General features: G+C 50.7%; 1 long non-coding RNA gene and 1 pseudogene across 1 annotated transcript; both read left to right on the forward strand.

Annotated features, from left to right (window-relative positions):
- Nucleotides 1-2436: 2436 nt before the first annotated feature.
- On the forward strand, nt 2437-9561 carry LOC102766826 (annotated as a pseudogene).
- Nucleotides 9562-10214: 653 nt separating this feature from the next.
- On the forward strand, nt 10215-11667 carry LOC107183387. Its single transcript, XR_001514178.1, has 3 exons — nt 10215-10292; nt 11251-11303; nt 11635-11667. It is a non-coding gene; the product is annotated as an uncharacterized LOC107183387 (long non-coding RNA).
- The last annotated feature ends 999 nt before the right edge of the window (nt 11668-12666 follow it).

Consider the following 12666-nt stretch of genomic DNA (forward strand, 5'->3'; position numbering starts at 1 on the left):
AAAACCAAAACCTGCCACAGGTTTCAACTCCTATCCTTTAGTGCCACCTCTAGGAATTTCTAAGAGCAGCTCAAATAAAGTTGGACCCTCTACCAAAAGCAAAGGAAGGTCCTGGACCAAGAGACAACTCACTGGGTGGGGAGCCAGCGGGCTCAATGGGCTCTTTGCTGGATCCTAGCACCGGGTCTGGGTCTGCTGGAAGGGCCTGGGTGAGTTTCTTTGCAATGCTGCCACGAATATGCCAAGTAATGTTAATATAAAGACATTCAAACCTGTAAAGAATTTGTGTGAGTTTATTTAAGCCAAAATGTCGACAATTTCTGGGAAGCAGTATCTCAACGAATTGGGATAGTGTCCAGAGACTAGTGGTTTTTTCATCGACTTTTATCAATTGCAATCACAGGAGGGGCCTAGGTGGGTTACATGAAATCCATTGGTGAAAGATTAGAGAGGCGGGAAAAAACAAAGTGGGGAATCCTCTGGGATTGGATTAAAAAGTAAAATGATAGACACATACTTAGAAGGTGCAGGGTAATTAATAGTCAGAAACTAACATGATAACAATAACAATGAAGGGATTTGTGGTATCTGTCCTGGTGCCCAGGAACCTTAGGTTGTGCCCCAATCATCCGGGAAAAAGGGAAGTTACAAGTTACCCTGACATTTCAAGGATATGTCATCATAGATGCAAAAAGACAGAAGATAGGCTCAGTTAAAATAACGGTCGATCTTGTCAGTGAAAATACCAACGTAGGATATAACTACCCACCATAACTGCTTTTAGTTAAAGTTTAATTTCAGACCATCTTTTGTGATTACTTTAGGTCTGTGAGTTTGCAAGACCGCCATGCAGGCCTTCCATGAGCTTGTCAGGTTAACATGTGGCCCCTTTCATCCACATGAGTCAGAATCTGCATTTTTAGCAGGACCTGCAGTCCCTCTCTATGCACAGGAGATGGGGAGGGGAGTTCCCGTCCCCACATCACTGGGGTCTCATTCTGGCTGGAGATCCACTACAGCTGGGCAGCTGCCAAAGCAGCATTTCTAAGATGTCCCCTGGGCATTGAATCTTTAGAAAGTTCCATAGACAATACGATACACAACAGGGTGGCATCCCTGTGACCAGAATTCCTGATGTCACCCCAGGTTTCTGCTCTGAAGATAAGAGCCAAATGGGGATGAGGGAAGGTGGTGGGAAGGCTACTGTGCACTCCACACAGAGCTGTGGGAGACGCCCTGGATATGTATACCCCAAGCTTCTGCTTGTCCAATTGTGAGCAGTGGCATGGAACCAGGGGTTAACCTGCAGAGTTAGATATGTTCTCAGTTCAGCAACCTCTGTTGTTGAGTTCAGTTAAGAGAAGAATTCAGAGTCAAGACCTCAAATTATAAGAGAGAGTTTATTTAGAAAGTCACAGAGGTAGGAGAAGTGAGCTATAGAAAAAATGGACTCAGGAAAATAGTTACTGAAGCAAAAGAAGGACTCATGGAGCTTAGGACAAAGAACAAATATAAGAGCCTTTAGGAAAGAAGGAGTGGGGACAGCCACGATGTGTTGCAGAGAGAAAGAGCCACACTGGGGCGTATTTCTTGAGAGTAGTTGTCTGGAGGTCTCAGGGGAGGATTCCAATAAAATATTTATCAGCTTTCCAGGTGTGTCCTTTAGGGTTGAAGATCATCAGTCAATGCAGTAGATCCTGATGTCAGCTGTCCTGACTCTGATTTTGCTGCTTTTCTGGGCCTGCAGCTATAACACAACTGAGGTCTAGAGGTATTTGATGCCAGTCGGAACCTCAATGTCCTGGGGGCTTAATGCTGAAGGGTCATTCTAGGTCCTCTGGTTTCTTCCCCTCTAAGGGCATCTAACCCACATGACTAAGAACATGCCAAGGGAGGAAAGGCCAGGGGAGGGCCTGAACCACATGACCAGTGATATGAAAGGTCAGAGGGTCTAAACTGCAAAACCAGGATATGCTTGGGGAGGAAAGGTTATCCAGTCCAGTTTTGCACATTGCTAGGTACCCAGGGCTTTCCATTCTAGTGACCTTCCCTACTGGCCTATTGTCCTATTCTGCTCAGGACTAACTGCCTACTACACAAGAAGGGGTGTGTGTGTGTGTGTGTGTGTGTGTGTGTGTGTGTGTGTATGGAGAGAAGTCACTGGGGAAGAAGGTAGAAGCCTCAGCGGTTACAGGGAATGCAAATGTAGAGGAAAGAAAAAGGGGAGGCAAGAATAACGAGAGGGCGGGGAAGAACCTGGGTACAGACCCCGCCCATGGCCCATGTGACCAGGGAAGTGATCTTGGCCCAGGAGGAGGCTCAGTGCACTGGGAGGAGGAACAGCACATTTCATTCATCAAGACAGTGGTGCTTGTGATCATTTCTGGAATCCAAGCTCTTCCCATAGAGGGAGGGACAGAGCAGGCAACAGACACCATGGAGCCCCCTTCAGCCCCAGCCCACAGAGGACTTGTCCCCTGGAAGGGGCTCCTGCTGGCTAGTGAGAGGGGACAACTACCTGGTGGTGGATGGGAGGAGGAGAGGCAGAGGCTAGCTGGGGACTCCTGGGGATCACAGGCTGTCAGAGAAAACAAGGTGTAGGGGGCAGGCTTCTGTTTGGCCTTGAGGGGAGAAGACAGGGGAGCAGAGTAGGATGGGGGAGGGGACTCGGCAACAAGAAAATGATGAGGAAACCATGAGGGGCAGGAAAACCTCAATGGCTTCTCATTTCCCAATTTACTTATCACTGAGAGCTGAATGCTGAAAACTTTTGAAAATAACAATTTATGTGAGGAGATAGGAAATTTAACCAGGGGCACTAAACAGTGTCCTCACCACCAAACTCAGAAATTGGAAGTTACATCCCAAGTGGTGCAGGATCCTTCAACACTCACTCATTCACCCACAGGTACTTAAAGCCTGTTGCAGGCACTGGGGTACAACAATATAGACAAGCCCTTGCCCCCATGAACCTCATGTTCTATGGAGAGGAGGCAGACAAGGAAAGATCTAGATGTGATGTCAGGTACCCACAAGTGCCATGCAGGGAACAGCCCAGGTACAGGTCAGAAAGTGAAGACAGAGGTCTTTAGAGGAGGTGATCAGGGAAGGGGTCTCCAAAGGACACTCTTGAGTATCAGCAGAAGTCTGAGGACAGACACCTGGGTAACAGTATTCAAAACAGAGGAAATAAGAGCAGGGGTGTTGAAGTATTAGTGGCCACACTGCTGAACTTGACCACAGGAGACACAAACACACACACACACACACACACACACAAGGAAGAGACCAGCTGAAGACCCAAAGCATCATTTCTCCTTCCCAATACAGAGCTCCAAATCTTGATCAATTTCTCTCTTCCCTGCTAGCCTCACTCCTAACCCTCTGGAGCCTGCCCACCACTGCCCAGCTCACTATTGAGTCAGTGCCGCCCAATGCCGCCGAAGGGAAGGATGTGCTTCTCCGTGTCCACAACCTGCCTGGGGATCTATTCGGCTATGCCTGGTACAAAGGGGAAAGTGTGGACAGCAGCCGTCAAATCGGATCATATACAATAGACACTCAAACAACTACCCTCGGGCCTGAAAGCAGTGGTAGAGAGACAATATACCCCAATGGATCCCTCCTATTCCAGAATGTCACCCTGAAGGATACAGGATACTACACCCTACAAGCCACAGTGAAAGATTTACAGAACAAACAAGTAACTGGACAGCTTCATGTATACCGTAAGTGATTTCTCTCTGACCTCTGGGTGTCAGGTGGGGTGAACTCTACTTCACACACAGGACTGACAGCCATGGACTCTGTCTCCATCCTCCTCTGCACCATGTTCCAGGTTGGGTTTGGGCATTTAGTGCAGGACACATAGAGTGGAAACAAACTTCCTAAGATTAGAGTTCCCTTCCCAGATTCCAGCCCTGCAGATATTCTCCAAGAGAGAAGGCTGACGGGAGTGACTCAGCAGAGGGAGACTCAGGAGAATCTCAGTCCAGGCCCTAGCCCCCACCCCATGACCATGACACTGAGAAAGACCCTGCAGAGCTTGGTCAGGGTCTGGCCTGAGGAGACCCTAAAATCCTCACAGAGAAGCTCAGCCTGGGAACCCCTCCCAGACCCCTGTCCCAGGCCTCCTGACTCCAGGGAACCTGGGGAGCCTGTGTCAGGTTGGGTTTGACCTCCTGAAAGGGCTGGGTGGGAGCTGTGGCTCTACTCCTGCTCACCAGCCAGGGCTCAGCCCAAGAACCAATCATTTCAGAGACAGAACCTATTCCTTCACCTAAGGCGGTGTCAGGAGAGCACAGATAAACAAAATACCCTGTATCATTAGGAGACTCCGGAGGGAGGTCAGGTATCCAGGAAGGAACGGAGGATAGAAGATGCTCCTGACAGCTCCTTGTCCACCAGGGGTCAGCCCAGGAATTCTCTCTTATGGAGGCAAATAATGGCAGTGGCCATTTAAGTCAGTATCTCGTCTATACTGAGCTTGAGGTCAAGTATCCTATCACTGCCAGTTTTCTCAGATATCACCAACCTCTATCACACCAGGGTTTGGCTCCAACATGGCCTCCACCACGCTCAATGCATGGGAGCTACACTGTAGCAACTCCAGTGTCTAGGACTAACCAGACAGGACCATGCAAGCTTGTCTCCACTGTTTCAAGATTCAGATTATGAGTCAGATCTTGAATCCCCAGGGGCTACCCAGAGGAGCAGGGTGATGCCATCTGGAGGTCCAGGGAAGTTCATTCTCCATGGGGTGAAGTTAGATCATTGAGAGACAGGAATTGGAAGGAAAGTGACATGATTGTTACACCCTCACTGTTCCTCACTTCACTTTAGCCAGTGAAGACAGATCCCCTCCATGACAAAATAATGGTGCTTGAAAACTTATTTGTTTCCTGATGTGGTGGTGCCACTCCCACTAGCTATGAAGGAAAGGACTTTGCCTTCTCACTCTCCACCCTGCACCTGCTACCAGCTCAGGGACCAGCACTCACTTGTTCTTTTATGAAGGAGGGAAGGAATGATGGTGAATGATGACAGAATGAATGAATGAATGAATGATGCATAATCACTAGAGAGATTGGAACCTGGATGCAGAGTCCTAAAGGTTTTAGCCACACCTGTTCCCTGTCCCTACAGGTGCTGAGAGCGATGTCCATCCCCCTGACCACCTGTTCCTGAAGCCCCCTTAAGGAGCCATGTGTCCTCGTGATGACACCTTGACCACAGGGTGGGGTCCTCTCAGACTATGAGATCCACCAGCCACTCTCCTTTCTCTCAGATGCTGCCCGATTTGAATGAATTTGACTAAACTCCAGTTGTTTCCTGAGTTAGAAAGACAAGGAAGAACGTATGCCACAGGCCTGTTGGAGGCGGGGCTCCTCCCCATCTGCCTGACTGTCCATAGAAACAGGGAGGGACCTTCTTCCTAACTTTACTAACATGGCATATGTCCTTTCTACAAATTTGGTGTCATCCCTCCCTTAATATAGCAGAGACACTTGGACTCGGCCCCTGGTCACTTCTGTTCTCTTAGCAGGACTCCTCTCTATCCCAGGGGGTCCCATATTTCAAATCCACTGTGGCATCTTCCTTTGGTCACAATGTGATCTGGTTGGACAGAAGAACTTGGTCTATGACCTTTGTGCTCACTAGACAGAAATTCCTCCAAAAACTGGCATTAGAGCTTCGGAGCATGAATAATGATTTTCACATATTCTTTCACAATTTAACTCAAAATCTATCTCATAACTGCCAAACACAAATGGACCATGAGGGCCATATCATCAGCAAGTTCATGCTCCCCCACCTCCACAAGCCACCCTTCTGTATGTGCTACTGTCTGCGTGTTGAAGGAGGATCCCTGCCCTCTGCAGTGGCAGAAAGGACATTAAAGACCAAGGGCAGAGAGCCTGGCTCTGCTGCCACTACCAGCCAGCTCCCACCGTCCCTCACTCTTTTCTAAATCCTTCCTGGACTCTGCTCTGCTCTTTCTGGGGTCACTGTCTCATGTCAGTCACCAGTGAACTCCTGGGCAGACAGCCACACCTCGTCGCCCTGCAGCCTGGGTACTAAATTGACCACTAGACTTGCTTCTGGTCTCCTGTGTATTGTTTCTGCTCAGACACCCAGTTCAGGGCCACACTGCCCAGTCTTCTAGGGATTAACAACTATGGGCTGGCCCATCATTACTCATCTCTAGGTTAACTCTGGTATGTGAGGCTTCAGTGGAAACACATCTCAACCCAGCAATGTAGGTCTGTGTAACTGGAGGGGACTCAGCACCTGCACATTCCAGGTGCAGCTGGAAGGGACTCAACTCCTGCACATCCAGGAGAGACACCAACATCAGCCAGGCAATCAGCTGGTCAGTGAGGAACCAGGACAGGTGCCGGGTGGTCTCTGACTCCCAGTGCTATGTCTCTCTATGATCAAATCCTGACAGTTATCTGACATCTGAGAAAGTCTGCGCTTTTTCTCCCAGACATAGAGCAGGCGGCCTTGCAATCTCTAAGCGCTCAGATCCTCATGCATTTGTTTGTCTTGTGATCTGCAGATCTGCCTTATTTCTTTAAGAACTCAAGTTAGCGCCCTGACCAGTTTGGCTCAGTGGCTAGAGAGTCGGCCTGTGGACTGAAGATTCCCAGGTTCAATTCCGGTCAAGGGCATGTATCTTGGTTGCGGGCACATCCCCAGTAGCGGGTGTGCAGGAGGCAGCTGATCAATGTTTCTCTCTCATGGATGTTTCTAACTCTCTATCCCTCGCCCTTCCTCTCTGTAAAAAATCAAAAATATATATTTTTTTTAAAAAAAGAACTCAAGTTAGCTGAGAGGCACCAATTCTGATTGAAGAAGCCTTTGGAGGACTCAATGGGCAATGTTCTCTCTGTTATCTGCACAGCAGAGTTACCCAAACCCAACATCACAAGCAACAACTCCACCCCCGAGGAGCACAAAGACCCTGTTGTGTTAACATGTGAACCTCAGACTCAGGACACCACCTACCTGTGGTTGATCAACAGTCAGAGTCTCCTGGTCAGTTCCAGGCTGCAGCTGTCCAAGGACAACAGGACTCTCACTTTACTCCTTGTCATAAGGAAAGACACAGGACCCTATGAGTATGAAACCCGGAACCCAGTGAGTGCCGGCCGGCCGCAGTGACCCATTCACCCTGAATGTTGTCTGTGAGTAACTCCTGTCCCTGCCTGGGCCAGGCTGTTCACCTGAATCCATACTGCCAGAGGCCAGGCTACATCCATCCCTCTCAGGTCCACGTAAACAGACCCCCACTCTCAACACCCAGGGTGGCCATAACTTCCTGTACCAGACACATCTGGCCAGGCTCGGCCTGGAGCCAAGACTGAGAGGGGATGGGATGCTCCTGTCTGGAGAGGATCAGGGTTAACAAGCTTTCATGGGACAAACAGGTTAATGTTTCAGACTCAGGCTCAGTGACCAGAGAGGGCTACGGATGAGACTTTTTGAATCAAGGCTGTGACCCAGCTCAGAGGAAGAGTGTGGCCCTTACACGGACCAAGATCTTCCCCTTCCCTATGATTACATCATGTGTGGCTTTGTTCTCTGTTCTCCAAATGGTGCAGATGCCCCCACCATTTGACCCAATGACTCTCATTATCTACTAGGGGCAAACCTCAGCCTTTATTGTCTCGGCTTCTAACCCGCCTGCACAGTATTCTTGGCTTGTCAATGGGTGGCCTCAGCAACCCACATAGGAGCTCTTCAAACCCAACATCACTGCAAATGACACTGGATCCTATACCTGCCTCACCCATAATTCTGTCACTGGCTTCAATAGGACCACGATCAAGACTATCACAGTCTATGGTAAGTGCCCCCTGGACCATCGGCACCAGGCTGTGGGGTGCAGGTCTGTCTGGTTTTCACAAAAGAGCCTGGCGGGTGTTGTCTCCCATCCTGTGGCCATGGACACAAGCAAATCACAGTCTTCCCCTGAGCCCTCCCACTGCATCTCTATAGACTCTCCTCCCTTGCTCTTCTGATTTCTCATGGCAGAGCTGGGCTGCAGCCTGGGAACGTGAGGAGGGGGCTCTCTTAGCCCCAGAAAGAGTCAAGTGATGGAGGGAGGGGGCTTCCCAGAGGGGAAAACAAACATCCTCAAGGTCAAGCTGCTACTCCGGTCACTAACACTTTCCTTCTGTCACCTCCTGTCTGCTACCTGCTCCATGTGCTACAAGGAACATACCAGGCTTTGAACAAGCTCACCTCTTTGCCCCAAACTAAAGGAGAAAACCACCTCTGAGGAGGGGTGAGCAGGACAGACCCCTGCTCCCTGCGCTGCTCCGGGCTCAGCTGGTGACTGGCTGCTCTGTGTCGTCTGTAGTGGGACTGGGATCCACAGTGATGGGGCATGAGCAGCCTGTTTTCTGACTGGCCGAATCATGTCACACATCGACACCACAACCTCCCTCAGACCAGGCTGCATGGAAATGGGGAGAGAGTGAGTCACAGGGGAGACCCCTCTGAGCTGTGTCCTGACTCTGAAGTCACCACCTGAACAACACTGTGTGACACAAGCCTATGTGACATTCCTATGGAGCGCAGTGAATGGTGGTGCTTACTTGACAAGTAGGTAGATTCCTGGGACAGTAGGAGCAGTGCCACAAAGTGTGTAGTTTACTGAGGAAGCTATGAGTACCAGCTGTTATTAAAAATGATTACTTCTCTCTAGGGATTTCCTTCTCCCTGATATTCAATCCACAGGCCAGGAAATGAAAGTCCTATTCACACTGAGAAATCCCTTAGATTGAAACGTCTTCAGGTGCTAAGGTCATTAAGATTGGCTGGGCTATATTCTCTAATAAATTACTTTTAAAAAGGAAAATGCATAGCCACCATGCTAGAGAGGGGGTATGATTATTTACCCCCTCTTATTTAGGAAGCTACAGAAAGGTCTGGGGAATAGTCACACAAAAGTCAATGGGTAGCCATAGCTGGTGTGGCTCAGTTGTTAAAGTATCAGCCAGCATGCTGGACACGTCTACGGCTCCCAGTGCTAATACCTCAGATGTCCAGGGAGACAGGTCAAGGGTCATCCTGAGATGATCTGGAGGGCAGAGGGGAGGTATAACCCTCTCCTTACAGACTGTCACTTGAACAAAGGTCCTCACCCTGCAGAGGTCAGAGCCCTCCGCTGGTGACCTTTACAGATCACTATGGCCTGTGAGTGGCTGAGATCTCTGAGGAAACAGCCCACTCTCAGTCAGTCACCTCCTCTGTTTCTCCACAGAGCCAGTGGGAAAGCCAGTCCTCCGAGCCAGCAATGCCACAGTCACAGAGCATAAGGACGCCGTGGTCCTCACCTACCTCACAAATGACACGGGGATCTCCATCCAGTGGCTCTTCAAGAACCAGAATCTCCTGCTCACATACAGGATGAAGCTGTCCCAGGACAACAGCACCCTCACCATAGACCCCGTCAAGAGGGAGGACGCTGGGGGTTATCAGTGTGAGGTCTTCAACCCCGTCAGTTCTGGTATAAGTGACCCCTTCGGGCTGAATGTGCAATGTAAGTGATCCTTGACCTCTCTCACTTGCTCTTTGTATATATCATGGGCAGGATGGTGAGATGGATGAACACCTTGAGGAAGTGAGAACCTCCTTCAGAGCCTATAGAGCACATGGTTACGGACACCAGAATTAGACTAATCTTGTCATTGTCTCAGTTCTATGAGTCTAAGCTGTCTGACCATGGGGAAGGCTCTCACCCACCTGAGCCTCAGTTTCCTCATCTCTAAACTGGAATAAAATAGCTGGACCTAAAATCCGCTGTTAGGATACTTCTTGTGAGGTTAATGAGTTAAAGCCCTCAGCCAGGGTCATGCTCAGTCAGGACTCAGTCAGTGTACCAATTTTTATTGTTATTTTTATTAACGTTGCTGTCAGTAGCTTTAAAGTTAAGCAGAACTTGGTGAAAATGTCATTTATCACTCACCAGTTCTGTGATTCCAGCAATTTATTAAGCACCTCCCATCCCTGATTCCGTTTTTGCTCATGGGGGTAACACCCCTGTCCCTTGTGGGGGTGGAAGGATCAGATGACATGAAAGTAGAGTATTTCCCACCCTGCTGGACCATTGAAAACACTCTGCACATTCTTATTACTCATCAGCTGTGAGTTGTCAGGTAAGGTGCCCGCTAAAACTGTCCATAGCGATGGACCATCGTTGGCAGCGTGATTGGGGTCCTTGTCGTGGTGGCTCTGGGGGCCTCCCTGGGCTATTTCCTGTACCTCAGGAGGACGAGGAGGTACCATGGCATTTCCTTCACCCTCACTCTAATCCTGTCCCCTGACCCAGGCTGACCCCCAGCAGAGCCCAGGCCAGGAGGAAAAAGACCCCTTCCTCAGAGGGTTCTGGGCCGGCTCCCTGTGGCCTCCCAGCTTCCCCATGGAGTCCCCTAACTCCCTCAATCCAGCTTCTCCCTCACCTGCTGCTGACCAGGGTGGTTTCCTCAATAACTTCCTCACCTATAAATGAGACACGATTAAGGAACTGTGCCCTCAGGATTGTCCTGGTTCCCTCCACACTCCTGCTGGGGTGCCGGCAGGTAGTAAGTGCTCAGTAAGGCACCTCCTGTTGTTTATCTAAGTCCATCCTCCCAGGTGAGGGGATGGGCTGCCTCAGGGTCTGAAAGTCATCCTGGCCTAGGCCACACAGCTGAGGGTGGAAGAGCCTGGATAGAGTGGGTTGCTTCAAATGCCCCCATGAAGCCAGTTTATTAGCTAAAATCCTGATGTGTGAGATGGGAGGACAATGGAACCTAAGGTGTCCTTTTGGCCTCTAGTTCAGGTGGATGGAGACACGAAAGGCCTTGGTCACAGTGTAGCTCTATAGGCCGGAGGGCAGGTCTGGCCACAGCAGGCACCACACTCATCCAGATGCTACATGAGGCTGGCACTGCTGACCCCTGAGGCCTTGACTTTTCCACTAAGTCAGACCCTCGGGGAAGATTCCTGTCCTGGGTAGCTCAGTCCCTTCCCTGGTAACTCCTCCCAGACCCCCATCTGCCTGAGGGTCCTTTCCCTGTGGGCCCAGGTCAGCCTGGGTCCTTAAGACCTTGCCTCAGTTCCCCTCTCTTGGGCCCGTTCCCCCTCAACAGTGGAGAGCGGCCTCCACCCTCTGCTGGGAAAGGAGACCCTCCTTGCCCCATGTTGTGACACCAAAGCTCCCCTGCACCCCTCACAAGTAAGTCTGACCTTTCCCAGGGCCAGTGACCCGCACGGCCTCCGAGAGCACCCACCTCCAGCAGCCACACCTGGTGAGCGTCTGTTCAGCCTGGAGCCCCTGGGCCTGCCCCACAGTGTCCACCCCTGCCCTTGTCCCTCAGCCTCTGACCCTTCCCAGGGCTTCAAGGGGGATTCTCATCACCACTCTGCACAGGGGACCCTGGCTCGCCAGTCAATCTGACCTGTAGGCTGTGTCTTGTGTCATCACCTCTCCCTCACTGGACCCTGAAATGGCCAGAGGGTCTTGCCCTGGGAGGTGATCTTTCATCCCTGGCTTGGAAGCTAAAGAACCACCCCCTCCTGGGAGAACAGGTCAAAGCTTTCTCCTTCCTAGGTGCTAACTCCTCCTGTCTTTGCTCCCAGGCCAGGGTCCCTCTGGAACCTCTGCCTTCCCGGTAAGTCCATCTCCTTTCTGTTCCCTCACCCAGGGCCTCAGTGACCCACACTCAGGGCAGGGTCACGATCCAACCTCACAACATAGCACAGACCCCTTCTCCAGAACAGCCAGCACAAAGGGAGCCCTGTGTGGTCTAGAGGGACCCCCAATCAGGGGTGGACCAACCCTGACCCATCCTGAGTCTGCCCTGGGTTCCTCGCTGGGCCTGAAGAGAACCCTGGAGTCCAGCATGGAGCAGAATTGGCACTGGGAACACCAGTCAGGGTCCCAGGCAAATAAGGGTGAGGGGGTGCATTATTGGGTGAAGTTGGGTGCTGGGCTACAGGAGTGAAGACAAATGCTCAGGAGGTAGAGCTGTCAGTCCTGCGGAGAAAACCCTCCCTCCCTGTCCTCTGATGCCCTCTCTCTCCCTGCACAGAACCCCCTATCTGACCCCAGGACAGCAGGCCCCATCTACGAGGTGAGTTTGGGTTATGAACATTCTGTCCTGCAGGTCCCAGGGGCCCCTGAACCTGCCCCAAGCCCAGCCCTGGCTGTGCTTCCAGGCTCAGGAAAGGGCAGCGAAAAGTAAAAACAGAAGGTGAGGGGAGGGAAGTGCCTGGGGACAGACACCCCAGCACAGTCAGCCCCCATGGTGCCTGTGAAACACAGCACGTGTTCTGAGAAAGCTGCAGGGCTCAGAGCTCGCTTCTTTCTTTGACAGGAATTACTCAACCCAAACACAGAGGTGTACTGCCGGATCATCCCCAGAGCAGACGTGGCTTCTTAGTTCCTCCAGAATCTGAGACCCCAGACCCTGTGGATATGGCCTGCACCAGAGAACCAGCTCTGAGCATCATGCTAAGCGAAAGAAGCCATAGAGAGAAAGATAAATATCACATGATCTCACTCTTTTGTGGAATATAATGAACAACATAAACTGATTAACAAAAATAGACGCTGAAGAAAAAACTTTTTAGAATATGTTCTGGGCTGCATATCTGGCGCTTTGGCCAGAC

This window comes from Myotis davidii, unplaced genomic scaffold (assembly GCF_000327345.1).
Source record: "Myotis davidii unplaced genomic scaffold, ASM32734v1 scaffold6200, whole genome shotgun sequence".
Classification (NCBI taxonomy): domain Eukaryota; kingdom Metazoa; phylum Chordata; class Mammalia; order Chiroptera; family Vespertilionidae; genus Myotis; species Myotis davidii.